The 20,006-nt window shown below is 37.2% G+C and overlaps 1 long non-coding RNA gene across 1 annotated transcript in view; it reads left to right on the top strand.

Moving 5' to 3' along the window:
* LOC134743440 (uncharacterized) overlaps positions 1-20,006 on the top strand; it is a 208,481-nt gene that overhangs the window by 131,068 nt on the left and 57,407 nt on the right. The window lies entirely within an intron of this gene.

Here is a 20,006-nt window from a genome sequence, read left to right as displayed (position 1 = left end):
AAAATAAATTTAAAAGATAAAAAAGAAATCCATTAAAAACTAAATAAAATAAATAATCACTAAAAACTACTTACGGTTCGGTTGCTGATGCGCGGACAACCAATGCAGGAATAACACATTTTGGTAAATGTTTTAATTTACAGTCATAATTAGCCTATTAAAAATTTAGAAATGCGTACCCTGTTTTTTCCAGAACGACGCTATTCGTATTTCATTTGTAATGTTTTAGAATTATCATTGTCCTCGGGTCGGTGTGGTGAAATTTATGTGATTCAACCGGTAGCAAAGTTTATTTAACCCTCATGCCTTAAAACACTACGATTGTGGTTCAATTTTGAAATTTTATGCTTGATCTGGTACGAGTATAGCACGAGAAGTTAAACGAAAATTTTGCCATTTAGGTAAGAGATTTTTCTTTGTTAAAATGTGTCCATCTACTTAAGTATCTAATGTAATCTAATATAAAGTTGCGTCTGCTTATAGAGACAACGAGAGTTTTAGATATATAAATTATTACTACACTTGACATTTTTCAAATTGCTATTATTAAATTTTCTATATCTTGAAACGAAAAAATTCTAACTCGAGTAACATGTCAAAGCCGTTTTACCGGCCCCGTTGTGCATTTAAATTTCCATTTTCCAAAGCTCTACAAAGAACCTTCATCTAATTTAGCCATACCACGGCAAAAAGCCACAAAAACCCACTAAAGAACGGTCATAACTGTCAGCAAAAATACGGCAAAAGAAGGAAGGTGGGCAAAAGTGGACAACCCAATAAAAGCAATAAAACCGGACGGCGACATGTGGCCGGCTACTTGAATTTTTTAAAAATAAAATTTGCATACGTTTAGGGTTCAGATGCGGATGTTTTCGGAACGGTGAATAATGGAATCGGTTCTGGAGGTATGTTTGGTTAAATTTGGATTTACAATGAGTCAAGCTAACTTTCTTTTTGCTTCTTGGTGTTCCTTCTTTGCCTTTGAAAATATTGTATTTTTATTTTGAAAATTGTAACCGCTTTATTAAAGGTGCGAATGGTTGATGGAAACATTTTCAAGGCTATCAATTGTGAGTAGGATAATTGTTAATTCTACTGCAATTCTAAATTCTTAATCAAGATAGTGACCCAGTTAAATTTGCCAAAATATGTGTGTCAAAAACCAAGTTATTTAAAGTCGGACCAAGCTAACTCTGCATGGCAATTGCAATGACAAAGTGTGGCCATGTCATCATTAATGATAAATTACTATGAAAATATGATGTTAATATCGACACTCTTCACCTTGTACTCTTCAAGTCAGTACCAAGTAAGCTTAAAGGACTTTATCATTTGAACAAATAAATACTCCGATCACAATCAAAATTGTTGCCACGCCTGCAACTTGAATAGTTAAATTAGTAAGTATTAATCAAGAAACAAAAAGACTATCAATGGGCGGCTCCCTCAATGAACTTTAAGAGTTCAAAGTATCGATATCCCTAAAAATAGCCACATAATATCAGAACCAAATGCTACTTTAATTGATAGTTTAATCGCTGTGAACCGCCATCTCCCCTGTTCTCACGTCTGTCACTGTGTAATGAAAACAAAACTGTGAGTATTGTAACTACTTAACTTTTCAGTTTCATTTGTTATTGGAGACTAAACCCTATTTATAATTTAAACTACAGTCTAATTTAGAATGTTTTTATGGAATATCAGTCCATATGAATGTCAGACTTGTCAGAGTAGCTATGGGATTTTGTTTCTTAAGAATTCTTAAGGTTGATGACTGATATAGGTGATGGGTGATGGGGGAAGATACAAATTGAAAGTGTCATTGATAAGGTGGAAGGTACTTTTGTCACATGGTTAGGTGTGGTGACATTTTGATGCAAAACATTGGGACAGATTCTCTTAAATATTTATTATTTAAACATAGTACCAACATAATATATAGTTCGTTATTTAAATAGACGCGTTTTACCTACCATTAAAACGCATATTAATTTACTTACCTTATTCGAAGCTTATTTAATCGAGATAGGCTGCACGTTTCCCGCCGGGTATTGCTATCTCTTTCTATACCCCTTCTACGTTTCTCCCTCCACCTGGCAGTGGGGATGACTTTGGTTCATTCCCAGATTTCAGTTTGTTCTTCATTGGATCGAAATTAAACCAGGCAGAGTTTACTCATAAGCTTCGAATAAGGTAAGTAAATTAATATGCGTTTTAATGGTAGGTAAAACGCGTCTATTAATTTGACTTGACCGTTATTCGAAGCTTATTTAATTGAGACATGTTTGTTATCGCCTGGTGGAGGACTTAAGATGCCAATGTGACAATGGTTCTATAAAATGTAAGTATACCACTACACTTGTGGACTGAAATTTTTTTGCTAGATTGTTTGAAAATAAACAAAAAGATTATCATACTTCTGTTTTTAATGAAGAGTTCATACAACGATACATTGTACAGTTTCGGTAAATTAATTAATTGGGTATACATTGTAATACATAGAGCAATAGTAATAAGAACCTATATTTTTGAACACAAATAGCAAGTATTGCTACTTTGAACTTCAATGAATTAGTACTTCGTAACCAATGTAAGATTATTACATTTTTAAAACCGTACAGGTTGTTTAAAGTAATCAATATCATTGATACATTTCTCAATAAGAGTTCTTGTTAACACCAAGAAGTCCTAAATATGTATAACAATCAGAATATCTTTAGGACTAACTAGTATTCATTGATTATTGTTGAATTATAATAGAACTAATCAACTGCTGCAAACAAATTTGATATACTCATGGCATTATTCAAGGTGGGCGCAGGCATGACCTCGCGTCTGTAATATTTTTTAAACGTATTTTCAGAACGCCAATTACCTCGTAACAGAATATCTTCTACAGAACAATTGTCCACCCAATTCTTAGAAGCTACAGCAGCACGTATGCTCCCAGGTGTTGCCGTTATACCTGCCTCCCTAAACACGGATTTAACCCATCCTGCAATCAGCGCACGCGATGCAGCTTTGACATCACCTCTCAGAGAAATAAAGAGGCTATTACAATCAGCGGATTCTCTTCTACCTTTTAATAGCGAGAGTGTTTGTTTAATCCAAAAAACAGGGTCAAGGTTTTGACACGACTCGTTAGTAAGTAATCTCCACCCTGATTGTCTGTAATCCGCGCAATCAGTTTTAGACCCGAACATAGGCCAAAAAATTATTGAACTGTCCGTGAATACGCAGTGATTACAATCAATACTTAGCAACGTAAGATCATGTATTCTTCTGCCAGAGCAGAGAAGGAGTAGCAATGCAGTTCTTCTGCAAACCTCAAAAATATTGTCATGGTTAATTTTAGATTTTCTAAGATAATCAATCAGGATTTCCACATTCCAAATCGGAGGCTTTTTATCTACTGGATTTCTTAATGCTATGGATTTTAACACATGCTTAACAAGGACATGAGTACTTAATTTTTCCGCAGACTCCGTATTACATAGAGTTGACACTACAGATTTGTATAAAAGAATTGTCTTGTAAGATAGTTTGTCGATCAAATAGAGGTCAGTTAAGTATTTGGCAACATCTGCACCCGAAGGTTGTGTAGTATTTACTTTATGTTGTGTGGACCAAGCTACCCACTTCTTCCAGGCTGTATTATACGTCTTGCGTGTAGAGGCGCGCCAAGATGATTGAAGAAGGGAAACTTGTTCAGAGTTCCAACCCGTTAGACTTTCCGACCACCCCCACACTTCCAGACTTCTAGCGTCATTTCGTAAACATTCGGGGGCGGTAGGTTTGTGGTCACGTCCAGTAAAACCTTGTCCAGGTGACGTAGTGTAAAGGGAGCGGCTATGGCACGAGCCTTGAGATCCGCACGCCAGAAAACACGGTGCCATCGAGGAACTATCATTAGAAATGTCCCTGAGGCCTGGTTCAGGTGAGCCAGCACCTTCGGTATCAAGTACGGGGGTGGAAAAATCCATGCCAGATCGAAATTCCAAACCTTTGAAAAGGCGTCGTGAAACAGATCGTTTTGGTCTATCGATACATAGTTGATTACGACATGAGCTCTCGCCGAAGCAAACAGATCTATTACTGGCACTCCCCACTTGGAAAAAACTCGCTCCGTGCATTCTGGAAGAAGATGCCATTCCGGAGGTGCTCGCAATCTCGATAGATGATCCGCGTGACTGTTGTACTTCCCTGGTAAGTAAAACAGGCTTAGTTGAATCTGATACTGGTCCAGCAGTTGGAACACTTTGTACGTTAGCTGCAAGAGAGGTGTTGACCTTGTTCCCCCTTGATTGCGGAGGTAAGCTATAACAGTCTTGTTGTCGCTCTGAACGAGGACCGTCGAGTGAGACAGGAGCCGACAACGATCTTTCAAAACATTTAGAATGGCGAGCATCTCCTTTTGATTGCCGTGCAACTCTTTTTCCGCAAATGTCCAGAGACCCCAGAGAGACTGATAATCTAGTTGCGCTCCCCACGCAAGGTCTGATGCGTCGGTTGTCAGAAAATGAGACGGAGGTGGCACGTGAATTGGAGAAGGGCAAAGACAGTTGTGCATCCACCATACTAGATCGTCCCTCGCATATATCTGATTCGAAACTTCTGGCATCCGATTTAGGAGATTTAACAATGCTCGATAGTTTAACCTTCCCAAGTGAACTACGAAACTCGCAAAGTTTAGGAGTCCCACCAATTTCTCCAAGTCCTTCCGGTTTGTCTTGTTGGTGTTTAACATTTGACGTATCTGCGAAATTAACTTGGGTACTTTGTCTTTCGGCAGATGCTTCTGATTGGACCACGGGTCCCAATAAACGCCCAAATACACCAGCCCTCTCTGAGGTTTCAAGACTGATTTCTCGTAGTTGACTATCCATCCCAGTGATTCTAATCTTGTCAGGACTATGTTGATGTGGTTGACAAGAGTATCTTTGACTTGGTGGGCAATCAAGAAGTCGTCGAGGTATACAACTACTCGAATATTCTCCCTTCTCAGCGTCTGAGCAATCCAGTTGGTGATTGACGCAAAAACCTTGGGCGCTGTGCTTAAACCGAATGGTAAAAAGGTCATTTCTAGTAATTCTTGCCTGTAGATAAGACGCAAGAATCTTCTGTGCGCTTGGGCAACTGGTAAATGGAAATAAGCCTGCGACAGGTCTATTTTGCACAACCAATCTCTTGGTTGAAGAAAGTCCGGTATGCGATGAACGTTTAGTAAACTGAATCGTTCTGCCAATACGAATCTGTTTAGGGCCTTTAGATTGAAAATGGGACGAGCAGTGCCGTCGCTCTTTGGTACAAGAAAAATTGTGGAGAGAAAACTGGGTGAGGGCTCTGCCACTTCCAGTACACCTTGAGTCTTCATTTGATTGATAACAGCTGTCATTTCGGTCGAGTGTGGGCACTCGTAATTGCTCTGATGAAGACTCGGATAAAGGAGAGGCGGTTTTTGTATGAAAGGTATGCGATACCCTTTTATTATCCGCAACAAGAAGTCTGGAGCATTCATTCCTCTCCACATATTGTAATAATTTGCTAAACGGCCGGCCCTGAACTGTATCGAGTCAATATCTCCTTCGCTTGTTCTGTCTCTGCCCCGCGGGGGAATGAGGGCGCTTACGTCCTCCTCGAGCTCTTTGCTGATAGTCCCTTGGCTGTCGGTCTCGAAAGGAGGACCCAGAAACTGGCCTTGTATTAGAGCGAGCAGGATTGTATGTATTTTGATACCCTTGCGAAGGATACGGATGATGGTAGCCACCCCGCGAGGGTGGGATATTGTTTGCACCAGTATAGCCATGATTCTCGTAGTTACTGCCAGCAGCATGTGCCTGATAATAGCGAGTACCCTGCGAGAGTATTTTACGAGGCGCTGCACCCTGCGAGGGTGCGCTTGCCATTTTTGAAGGGCCTGCTTGCGAAGCAGGAGTCTTAGGTAATGGCCAGAAACATTTTCGTACACCACCATATTTTTCAACTGCAGCCGTAAAGGCTTCAGCGTTAAACAGTGAAGTTTCTGATGGAGGAATCTTACGTAAACCGGATTTAACCAACTTATCTTTGACATGTTTTGTGATTCCGTTACGTCGCATTTGAATCACTTCCGCTCTGTGGCCACATATAACCTGTAAAAAATCTTCAGAAACCTTGTAGTAATCACCACCGAGAAAAACACTGTTAAGTTTTTCACGAAGAGTCTCGTGTGCAATTTCCGTGCCTCCCTGGGCCCAGGCCAGCACATCCTTCACAGCTGCGTGTAAGGCCTCCTGCTGTTTTATCATGCAGTAAGTTAATGCACCGAAAGCCCTATCTGCCTGCACTAAGTGAGGATTCTGATCATACTCCTTAACCTCGTCGTTAGTTTCTAAATCAGTATAGCCTGGAGTGTGATTATACACTTTTTGGATCTCTGCATAGCGTAAATTAAACCATTCATTATGATTCAACCGCTGTATATCACACAATAGCTTCAACTCACCTTCTGACGTACCTGGCATAGCCGGTTCTTTTAATTTGGTACCGAGTCCAAAAGCAAACGGCTCTGGTTCCAGGGGCACAGGCGGTGCCTGGTCTGATTGATTTTCCACATTTTCCACATAAAGATCACGACTGCAATCTGAAATATCTGAAATATTATCGTACGGGCGAACACATTCGTTTGATCTTGCTATTTGTGCTTGCAAGCTGTGAACGAGTTTTGTCAATTTAAGTAACTCCTTTTCTGTGCCCCCCCTCTTCTTTGACTTGCGGTGTCGTCTTCGCCTCGGGCCTGACTTGGAGGAGCTAGAAGAACTGCTACTACTACTCGATGAACTGGAACTGGACGACCGGTCACGATTTCGTGTAGGTTTTGCCTGAGAACCAGCTTTGCTACACTCTCCCTTAGTATCGTCCATGATTCTAAATAAAATAACCGTATAAAAATGCTATTCAATAAACAAAGATCGAACGGCAAAACCGTTTAAGAATTTTATTATCAAATAGAGGGTAAGTGCATTTTTCACGGCAAATACTTAAAGTTCCAGTATTTAATTCTTATACAATTGTTATATCACTTGAGGGTAGAATAAATAAAACGTATTAACTTATTATCCATTTAGAAAATGGATATAAATTGCATGAATATTGATCTTAAAAATTGTTAAGAACTTACGTGTATTGTTGCACACAATTCGTAATGTAATTCGGTCTTAGTAGATACTATACCGTGTAATAATAACAACTTAACCGTCGCGCTTGATATCCAAACTAAGAAATAAATTCCAATCCTTTGTTCTGGATAATATTTTTAAAAGCGCGACCAACCGCGGCGGGAAACTAGACGCCAATGAAGAACAAACTGAAATCTGGGAATGAACCAAAGTCATCCCCACTGCCAGGTGGAGGGAGAAACGTAGAAGGGGTATAGAAAGAGATAGCAATACCCGGCGGGAAACGTGCAGCCTATCTCGATTAAATAAGCTTCGAATAACGGTCAAGTCAAATTAATGGAAAGTTAACAGATTTCGACAGATAGCTGCCGACGCCATATTTAGCTATAATCAGCCTGTTGATTATAAAACGTGGTGAAACCCGTGTTTTAATACAGACTGGTGGAAATGATATGGAAATGTCTTTGACAGAAAGAAACGTCTTAATGTTACCAATGGAATCAAGCCAAAACATATCGTCGTTATACTTACTCAACCTCATATCTGCCACAATCATTTGATGGAAATGTCGCATTTCTATCATTCGGAATACGGGTGTTTTTGTCATCAAATCAGTGTTGCAGGTACGAGGTTATTTTTGATTGCAGTAACTACATATGGATTGAGTTTAAATTTTAAATCACAAAGGATTACATAACACAATTGTAATCAAAACTATGGATTTCAATGGTACTTTGGTACATTTCTGCTGTTATGCTGCATCTTTCAGTTTAAACATTATGTCCAGAAACATACAGAATCCAGTCAGATTCATACACAAGTCTAAATATAATCACGTCCGGTCAACCGCCGTTTTTTTCTAATCCCTTCCCACGTCACCTTTACCTTATTTCAATCCAAAATCAACCCTATATTTTTTTCTTTAAGTCTCAATATGCATTGATTGTAGTAACCTTAACCACTCAAACTTTAAACTGATCGGAATGTGAGTTCTATACATTTATAACTACAGTATATTTCAGATTGTGTCTTATTTTTTAAACCGTAAAATGTACAACATTTAGGTGTGGACACGTTTACAGCCAAATGTTGAGCACACCTGGACCGAACGTTTTTATTAACGCTAATGCATATTCCTGATATTTCAGTCACAACATCGTTCTAAAAACAAACCTTTGGTTTGATTTATTCGTCGGCATTGTTGGCAATTGCTGTTGCAGATTAATTTGGATCACGTTGTCTTGTAAGTTTTTTAGTTACACGTGGAATAAAAAATGCTATTTGTCCTTGTCTTTATTTCCTGGCCAGTGAATTTAACTGTCTCTCTATTTTAGAACGTTCATGTTTTGGGTTTCTGTAAACAAAATACATTCAGCTACGTATGCAAATATAAAAGCTTCTATCATATGCATTTGTGTAGACACATATAGGTATATAGTTCCGTTCCTCGCATAAAAAAAAAAAAAACGCACATTTATTATTTATTTATTTAAACTTTATTGCACAATACATGAAGGTACAAAAGGCGGACTTAATGCCTTAAGGCATTCTCTATCAGTCAACCAATGGATTAAACCAGAAAGATTAAGTAGGTGCAGTGACTTTTAAAGTAAATGAATTTGTAACCAAGACTAAATGAATATAAACTATATTAATAAACTTACACATATACTTAATACAAATAAACATACATACATAGATACTATACATATTTATATACCTAGTGCATTTAATGTGCGATTACAACGAACTAATTATAATGTCACTTTTGTGTATAACATCCAACTTTATTTTATTTCTTTGCAACTTTATTTCTTTTCAGGCAATTAAGACCCATAAATACCTACACACTTTAGAAACTAACATATATTAATTATATACAATAAAAATCTTATAAGCTAAACTAATCATGTCGGCGACACAGTTTTCTGTTGAGGTGTAGAATTCGGCAGAGGTGTGGGATTTTATTTTATTTTATTTTATTTAAAAGGCACACTAAACAGACAACATTCAACATTGTTACAAAGAGTACATGAGTGGTAGGTATTACATAAGAATGCCATCCAAAGCAAGCATGCACAGCAAGAAAGAAATATAAGGAGCAAAAACTATCCTAAAATTATAAAAAAGTATCCTAAAACTACTCAAAATTACACTAAATTACAAATTACAACATTTCGCAAGTACTTAATAATTACATGTCAAATTGCGTACTATTATTGAGAAGTGTGATGATGGCCGAGAACCCTAAGCACCTGCCTCCTAAATACTGCCTGCCGTGAGTCGAAAATGTCAATATCTTTGTGTTTAAATATGGATGGTATAGAAAGGATCGCAATCTCTTATGGCAGAATTGTTGTAAAAGTGACCGCGTTAAGCTTTAAATAATAGTTCCTAATCTCTCCGGTGGCGCTAGTTAGGCTCTGGGACATGAGTATAACATTAACCATATAAGGCAACAAATAACCCGACCAAATTACGTAGATTGTTTTTGGTAGTATTTCGGTGTATGGTGGCGCCGCCTAATTACTGTTTTTTGATGGACACTTTTCATACATAGAGATTTGGCTCCTTTATACAGTCTCCATGTGTTTAAATACCAATTTATTATACTGGCGACACATTCTGACGATTGGATTGTAAAAAGAGGTATTATTTCTGTAGACCTGAAGGGCGAAAGTCTTAGGAGCACGGGATCTAAATCGAGGAGTATTTTGACGAATAAAGAGATACTTTATGAGTTGGTGTCGTGAAAAAGAACTTCTACCTCATTGACACACCTGACACTCCGTTGACAACCATTTCAAAATCTTATTTTCCCACGAAGCAGCAAATTCATCAACGTCACTGTAATATTGCATAACAGTACGTCAGTCAATACGGTTCACTCGTTTGTTTTTTTCGGAGCCTAGTCATTAGCGAGTTGTCTGTAGTGATTTATTAGTTGCACCTAGTGTTGTTATGATTGCTTACAGAGTTCAGGAAATCGAAAGGTAAGACAAACCAGTAGAAGTGAGCTTTCGGAATAAACAGGAGTGTCTTTTCACTACAATACAAAAATAAGCCATTTTAAAAACACACTCCTATTAGGTATAGTCAAGTGTAAAAATATGGGTGCACAAATCATCTCAAAAATATGTCCCATAGCTCTTATGTCAGCGAATTAACAACTATAGGACAAATTTTTGAGTAAGTTGCCTACACCCATATTTTTACACTTGACTGCACCTACCTACGTTGTTCAGAGGATACTGGTCTCCATCTCTACCAAACTTTTTGGAAATTGGCGATGTTCCTATTTCACGACAGTCTCGATTTTTTTGATTACTTAAAAAAAAGAACAAGAGCTTTAATTAAATAATTTACGCAATGTTTGGACCGTCACATATTTTTATTTATATTAACAATTTACAAAAAAAACGCAACAAGGGGCACAAACGTGGTAAGAAGACATCCTATGTCCGATAAGATCCACTTCAGGTCGCTGCATAACAGCAGTAAGTACTTAAATTCCTACTTAAGTACAGTACTTAAGTAAGTTATCGAAATTAAACTAACGTGGGACATATTTCAAAATATTTAGATCAGTACGATTTCACTCATTAATTTTTTAGTCGCTTCTGGCGACATATTTCGTATTCGTCGGGAATCCTTCCTCAGGCACGAGTATCCGCGGCGGTTGTACTCCGTGCTTGTACTTAAGTAAAATCCTCTTAAGCATCGATTTCACTCATTAATTTTTTAGTCGCTTCTGGCGACATATTTCGGATTCGTCGGGAATCCTTCCTCAGGCACGAGTATCCGCGGCGGTTGTACTCCGTGCTTGTACTTAAGTAAAATCCTCTTAAGCATCGATTTCACTCATTAATTTTTTAGTCGCTTCTGGCGACATATTTCGGATTCGTCGGGAATCCTTCCTCAGGCACGAGTATCCGCGGCGGTTGTACTCCGTGCTTGTACTTAAGTAAAATCCTCTTAAGCATCTTCAGGTCAAAGTGAAGCTGGTTGCCTTGGATATTTGACTAGCCTATGCTCAGTTAGCAATGAGAATAGATAGTCGGCTGACTATCGATAGAGGAGTTGGTTCTGAGAAACGATGTGGTAGGTTGAAGTTAGGTAGATCAATTGTCAAAAAATCAAACATAATTTTAAAACTAACGCGGCACTTAATCGCGTACAAACTTACGTTTATTTATGGCCTGACGTTAAATGTGGAAATCGTGTTAGTTTAAATCAGTACAAAAAATCAAACGTTAAATTAAATTAAAATTAAATATATCTTTATTTCAGACCCATAAGTCCATATATGGTTAGTTATATTAACTTAAAAGCTATATTAGTTACCTACACTAAGTATTTTTAATAACATTTTTTTTACACACCTAGGTCACTTGACATAGGTCATAGTAGACCTAACCTGCTCCATCCAGTGCCACATTATGGGGCAGCTAAATCTGTTCGCAATCACCTGAATGCTGTTTCGACTTTCCCTTACGCGACCCATTAGCGACGTGATTTTTTTACGCATAATTGCGTTAAAATCGTCCGTGTTAAATTATGTAAAAATATTTTCCATAATGTCAATATCCAAAGAGGAAAATGGGGACTACGTTTGTATGGAGAAGCGGCCGTCCCCTTCCCTCTTAAAGCGACAAGGTAGCGGTTTTCCCCTTTCCTTGATTTAAATAAATTCCTAACTCAAGCATATTACCTAAAATAACAAATACCTACTATCGGTTCGTGTCCCTTAATCACCTAATTCATTCAGACATCACCTTCTACCGCAGACTTGCAACCCATAGATACCGTAAGTATTTACATTTACCAGAGCGGTACTGTCATAGTAAATTTTGTAACCACATTAAATTCACTACCATCTATCGACACACTTTAAAACTAAAAATGAAGATTTATAAAAATACGATAAAATGTATTTAAATATGGATAAATGATTTTATTTTATTTGCATTAATTATTTTTATGATTTTGACCTATGTTCTTTCACCGATATGCGTTAAAATTGTTAAATAACAAACGAAACCCATAAAGCTGGCTCTCTTTTACGAATAAACATACTCAGGGGTTTTGGGTGCGGGAATGTTTTACAGTAGCCAAAAATAGTTAAAAACTTTAGAGTTAATTTGAATCCCGGGGAGGGATATAGGTACAGGCCAATTCGAGTTTTAGTTATTCGATCTGTTTCCAATATGTTTATATAAGTTTTTTTTATACAATTTTGGTGTTTGACGATCCTTTTGTGAATTCTTATTATTAAGTTTGCCATATCTATAATAATTCAATGTTTTTAAGAATAATAATAACTGCATCAATAAATTGCTCTGATATTTAGATTAAGGTAATATTTAAAACTTGACAATTTAAAAGTGCTTGTTGCTAGGCCTATTTGCATAAAGAATATATTGACTATTGACTATGATACTGATTTAATAACTAAAACTCGAATTGACCTGTTAGCCTGTTTGGTGGAAATGATCATTCGACGCGTGTTTCACGCAGTCTATTATGTAAGTGTTCTGTCTTCTACGACCATTTAAAACGTATGTTTACACTATAAAACCTCGTGTTGGCATTGACTGATGCCGCCATAAGCGCCAACACACCTGTTACTGTGGAAATAGATTTTTTTTTAAATGAGCGACAGGGAAAAATGGCTTACGGCCCGGCCACGACATAGCCAGGCGGCGATAGGTGGGAACGAAAGGTCCGATCGCTGTCTCGCTTCAACCTATGGCCGCCGCGCACCGCTGCCGCCGCCGCGCCGTAGGCTGACTGGTTTGCGTATTTTTTTAATGCTTGGAGAACAAGACAGTTGACTGGGTTTTCGTTAACTTATCACTACATAGTAAAAATAAAGTCGCTTTCCGCTGTCTGTCCGTCTTTCCTTATCTATGCTTAGATCTAAAACTACGCAACGGATTTTGATGTGGTTTTTTTAAGAGATAGAGTGATTCAAGAGGAAGGTTTATATGTATAATTTGTAAAGGTTTTGTGTAAATTGGTTAAACTACCCATGCGAAACCGGGGCGGGTCTTTAATACACTTATAATACTTATAACATTTAGGTAGGTGAAATTGTGTTTTTGTCGTATTTGTGTTCTCTAAAGTTTTGGACATTATATAGTTTCTAGCGTAGCCATTTTTTTCATTATTTATCTATATTTACATGCAAACTAGCCCGTAACGTTACAAGTAAGTTTGCGTCGAAGTTATGAAAGATACTTCCCTACATCAATCCCAATTTCAACCTCGAAGAGAATAATTTAACTTGAATATACTATTTATACGGAAAGGCCCATTAAGGATGACTCACGATAGACCGGGCTGTGTCCGCGCCGGAGATTCCGGCGCTTCGTTTTCTATGGAAAGCACCACGTGATCACCTGTCATGTCATAGAAAAGTACGCGCTGGAAGCTCCGGCCCGGATACAGCCCGGTCTAACGTGAGTCATCCTTTAGGCAAAAGAGAAGCAGGAAGACCAAAAGAACGGTACGGCAGACGAAATATCGAAAGTGGCCGATAAAAACTGGATGGAGACAGCCAAAGACCGAAGTTGCTGGATAAAGTTGGAGGAGACCTTTACCCGAAAGGGGCCTTAAATAAAATAAAAAAAACGACTATTATTATCTTCAACAAACTTTAATAACAACTGTTTGTAAAAGTATTATAAAAAATATAACAAATATAACAAATATAACAAATATAACAAATATAACAAATATAACAAATATAACAATATGTAACAATAGACTAAGTTTACTTAAGGAATAAAGAAGGTTTATAATAATAATATTTATACGTATAATACACTACTTACGTATGTAGTACATATTTATAAAATCTGGTTGGGTATTCGTTCGTAATTTTATGAAATAAAATGAAAAAAATTAATGAATGAATATAAACATTAATTCATTAATTTTAATCTAAAGTTCAAAAGTTCAAGTGGCGTCCGCGTACCGGAAGACGAACTGCCGGTAGGCCTCCAACAAGATGGAGCGACGTCCTGGTGAAGGTCGCGGGAATTCGGTGGTTGCGAGCGGCACAGGATCGGTCGGAGTGGCGAGCCTTGGGGGAGGCCTATGTCCAGCAGTGGACGTCTATCGGCTGACATGATGATGATGATGATGATGATGAAAGTTCAAAAATTCAAATGTCAAGCACTTTTATTATTGCAACCATAGAAAACAAACCATACTTGCATAAGGCATTGTTACATTAGTTATTTGTGCAACAAGAGAGGAAAGTTGGTTTTTCTTGCGAGTGTTTATTTCGAGTCCCGAGAAAGCGAAAGATTCTATAATTGAATCACGAGCGAAGCGAGTGATTCTAAGGTAGAATCTTGAGCGTAGCGAGGGACTCAAAAACACGAGATGTAAAATAACTTTGCTCTCGTGTTGCACACATAATTTTTCACCTCAGTAGTGAGAGCATATTAAAGGTTAAAATGTATTTCGAATTACACAGAATAAACAGTAAAAAAAGTATTATAATATACATGTACGATACGATAAGATACGATACGATACGAGACGAGACCGGATCGGACCGGACCGGACCGGACCGGACCGGACCGTACCGTACCGTACCGGACCGTACCGTACCGTAGCGCACCGCACCGCACCGCACCGTACCGCACCGCACCGCACCGTACCGTACCGTAGTATGAAGTTCATGGCCTTCACTAAATTAAAATGCTACATTGTTTCACTCCCTGGAGTGAGGAAAGTCGCACTTTCCTCACTCCAGGGAGTGACAAAAGTAGGCTTGCTCGAGCTGCTGAGGTGAAAAATATCTTTCGGTAACAGAGATATTTACATAGACATATGTAACTTATCCACACCAGAAATGAGATAAGCCACAGAATCGGAGCTAGCACCAATTTCAATGATTTACTCCATTTTTTCACGCCTCTAATCTAAGCAATATCTTTAAGTACCTATCCCTGATAAATATCTCAGCTAATAAACGCTAAGATAATAAAATGGCGTATAAATCTTCTTAGCGGGGAAGAGCGAATATATATAAAATATAGGCGAAGCCGCGGGCAGATTTATGTGTGTGAAATATTAGCTATTGTAGTTTCGTATTTATAATCTCACGCGAAAATATGGCGCCTATAAGATCAAAAGAAATGAAAAAAGTAATTATTGATAAACAATGTAGTTTGCATATCATCATCATCGTAGAATTTATTTACAACAAGTGGTTGTGTGAAAAATTTAAATTATATCAAATTATTAGTTCTATTAAATTTTGTAGGTAAATTCAGACCAAGAAAAGTCGCAACGATTTTGATAACACACGCAGTGCAAGTGTTATTTTAAACGTCAAACTTCTATGAAATTATGACGTACAAATAACACTTGCACAAAATCGTTGCAGACTTAACTTGGTCTAACTCTACCTACTTAAAAAAAATCTTAATACTTACACTTTGGTTGTATATTGCGAATCCGGCTACCACGTGACAGGCATAGCCTAGTGTGGGGCCACAGGATAATATCTAATGTTATTAAGGTTTTTTCTTTTAAATAAATTTTCTTATTCTTATTCTTACACCCAAAAAATAACACTTTATACTCTCGCGTTTTGTACACATAATACTTACAAAATAAATAATATTAAATTTATCAATAACATAAAATTGATAATAAGTGATTTAAATGGGTCCAACGCGATATAATTTCATTATTTCTACTTAAGGTAAAAATAGAGAATATGTGTACCCAAAAACATACCTAGACTACAACGTGTAAGTTATTTAATACTTCTATAGCGGTTATCCGCTCGACTGTTTTCTAAAGAACATCGCTCCAAAGACAGATATTTGTTTAGACTGCATATAAGTACTCGCGATAATCTCCTCCCTCCTCCTACTTAGCGGTAAAAATGTTTGTTTACGAAAGCGATCAATCCGAGTGAAGATGGACTGGCCTGGCGCCAGCGCAGGACTATTGGAACTTTAGAAATCTCATCTTGTTTTGATATTATTATGCATTAACCGACCTTATAGCCGGAGTAACGTAAAAATTGTTTTTTTAACAGATATGATTTGTCCCTTATAAACAAGTTTTGGAACAAATCAAATTGTTTTGATTTGTGTTCGCTATAACGTAATTCCGTAAGGAATTCGTTTAGGAGGTGCAAGTACGCACTGTTTGCCCTTAGAGTTGGTCAAAGACGCCTAGTCTTACTAAGATGGCATATAGTCGAGAAATTGGGACGGGTACCGCCGTGGCGAGGTGGCCTAGGGGTTCATGGCGTTAGCCGCGATAGATAAAGACGCCGGTTCGAATCCGGCCTTCACCACTGGAGGGCTTCGTCACTTTTTCTTTAATATATGACATCTATTACAGTTTTTTTGAATCTTATACTTATATAAATTAAGCTAAAGCTATCTGTCAAAAGGTAGATCTTAGCTTATGTAAGTGTGAAGTTATAAACTGTCAAAAACATATTATTATATTACCCTAAATATAACATGACTTGTAATGCATCTCTTAAATAGCAATTCGTAAGCACTTATACGGGATGTTTTTCAATCGATGCGATGCGAGGTCGGACGCATTATCGGACGAACACCTCTAAAAATGCAGGTATAGTTTGTCAAAGAACTGTCTCATTTCAAACATAGACAGAGAGAATCATACTATCTTTGTCTTACACTAGTACAAGCAGCCAAAAGAAAGGAATGAGTATAATTTTCCTGGTTGTTACTGACTGACAAATTGGTTTGACCAACTATATATAGAGTAGAATGACTGCTATAGTTATTTTCCACTACATAGTAATTGACCACTCTTAACAAATAAAAAAAAAACAAGGCAATTGAAGCCTTATTGTTAAGAGGGGCTAAATACTATACAGGTAGGCTAAAATATAAGTGCATTCCTTTGCCAGGGAGGTTTTGGGATTATACTGAGTACTGAGCAACTTTTACTGTGGCACCTACCACAAAATCGCGATCAAATATATTTTTTCGTAATTTCGGGGTTGGTCCCATAGTAAAAATTGCTCAGTATAATCCCAAAACCTCCCTGGCAACAGGAATGCACTTATTTTTTTGTCACCGTGTATAGTGGTCAGTAAGTCCAATAACTATAACAGTCACCCTAACATGTATTTTATTTTGCCTGCTCAAAATATCGATGTTGTATAAAGCCGCCAATTTTAAAATTAAATTGAGATTTTTAAATTTCGAATATCTTGGTCTAATATTGAAATTACGTTAGATACTTGGAGAAGTAAACCACTTAGGTACAGTTGTCTCATTTTTTTGCTAAGATCATGTGTAGAAATGATCTTGTTGTTTTAGTTTTGAGGTGCTAATTTTAGTCTTATAATATTTAAGCTATATTTGATAAGACTATAGTCAAATGCCTATAATTATACATATCGCAACTCAAGAATTAGGACATTAAAAAAAAATCACCTGCTAGAAAGTGCCTTCAAGCAATAATTCCTTTTATTTTGGCATGAAGCTTTTATTTTAAATCAAAAACATTAGATACCTATACATAATGAAATATTATTAAATTAATATAAATAATAATATTTTCTTTATAAATAAACTCTAGTTGTATTTAAAAAAAAAAAAAAAAAAAAAAAAAAAAAAAAAAAAAAAAAAAAAAAGTATCCGACATAAGGTAGATATATCGGATCAAATAATGTGAAAATGTATTAAATCACATTTATAATCGGGTCTATCGAGAATTTAATCTGTTACCTTTATTTACCGACGTTTCGACATAAGTTTCACTGAACAAAGGTAACAAAATAAATTCGCGATAGACCCGATAATAAATGTGATTTAATATGTGTTCACAGCGCGAAGGTTTTAAATGTTATAATGTGAAATGCTCTTGCTCGAGTATTAACTGTATTCTAAAGTTTTTGCTATTTGGTTAAATTTTATGGCACGGCAAGCGTTTACTGGATACAAATATCAATCTGACTCAACATAATGGCTACGTTCCATCCATCAGCCGTGTACCTTTCACTGGAAATATCCGAGGTGAGACGTTAAATCTTTCCTGTCATAATATGTTAACTATAATTATGCTAGTTTTTCTGAGCTGTTTTCACACGCGTAGTTTAAACTGCTAAAGCTGCCAAGTGATGAAAAAATAGGTGTGTAAATGTAATAAAGGCAAAAGTCTTGTATGGGTACCTAAGTTAAGTGTTTATGTGTATAAATAAATAAATATTATAGGACATTCTTACACGCAGATTGACTAAGTCCCACGGTAAGCCCAAGGAGGCTTGTGTTATGGGTACTTAGACACCGATATATATGAATAGAGATCCCTTATAGGGATAAGTCCGCCTTTGTACATTGTATATATTTATGTTCTTTTATTGTGTTTGTAATCTGTCTTATGTACAATAAAGTGTTTACATACATACATACATACAAATATATATACATAAATATATAGAAAACACCCATGACTCAGGAACAAATATATCTACTCATCACACAAATAAATGCCCTTAGCGGGATTCGAAGTTCGAACCCGTAACCCACTAGGCCAGACCGGTCGTCCGACCGTCGACCGGCGACCGTCGTCTTATATATTTAACTTTTAATTGCTACTTACAATAGGGACATAGGTCACATAGGGACTTGTTAGGACGTGACGTCACCAACGGTACACGACAAAAGCGAGATCATTATAGGATCACACGATGATTTCAAAGATTTAAAGATAAACCACTTCTCAAATATTACGTACCTATCGTAAGACTATTAAATTTTGTCACCAACGACTAATAATTGCCGTTTCATTTATATAGAACTCACCTAATGGCTCCTCTATACAATGGGCCATCATAGTGGCCCACTAATATGGGCCAGCGTGTAGAGAGGGTAGTGGTGTTGGTATTGGATGGCTAATAAATAAATAAATATATATTATAAGACAATCTTACACAGATTGACTAAATCCCACAGTAAGCTCAAGAAGGCTTGTGTTATGGGTACTCAGGCAACGATATATATAATATATAAATACTTAAATACATAGAAAACACCTATGACTCAGGAACAAATATCTGTGCTCATCACACAAATAAAGGCCCTTACCGGTATTCGAACCCAGGACCATCGGCTTCACAGGCAGGGTCACTACCCACTAGGCCAAACCGGTCGTCAAAACATAAATATATAGAAAACACCCATGACTCAGGAACAAATATCTCTACTCATCACACAAATAAATGCCCTTAGCGGGATTCGAAGTTCGAACCCGTAACCCACTAGGCCAGATCGGTCGGTCGTCCGACCGTCGACCGGCGACCGTCGTCTTATATATTTAACTTTAAATTGCTACTTACAATAGGGACATAGGTCACATAGGGACTTGTTAGGACGTGACGTCACCAACGGCACACGACAAAAGCGAGATCATTATAGGATCACACGATGATTTCAAAGATTTAAAGATAAATCACTTCTCAAATATTACGTACCTATCGTAAGACTATTAAATTTTGTCACCGACGACTAATAATTGCCGTTTCATTTACTCGTATATAGAAGAATAGCTCCTCTACACGATGGGCCATCATACTGGACCACTAATATGGGCCAGCGTGTAGAGGGGGTAGTGGTGTTGGTGTTGGATGGCTAATAAATAAATAAATATATATTATAAGACAATCTTACACAGATTGACTTAATCCCACAGTAAGCTCAAGAAGGCTTGTGTTATGGGTACTCAGACAACGATATATATAATATACAAATACATAAATTGGATTTTGATTTTATTGTTAAGTTTTGTTTTTATTTTTAATGTATTTACTAACACATAGGTATAACGATG

Source organism: Cydia strobilella, chromosome 8, assembly GCF_947568885.1.
Source record: "Cydia strobilella chromosome 8, ilCydStro3.1, whole genome shotgun sequence".
NCBI classification, from domain to species: domain Eukaryota; kingdom Metazoa; phylum Arthropoda; class Insecta; order Lepidoptera; family Tortricidae; genus Cydia; species Cydia strobilella.
Note: the sequence above shows the minus strand (reverse complement) of the source record. Positions and strands in the feature narration are given on the sequence as shown.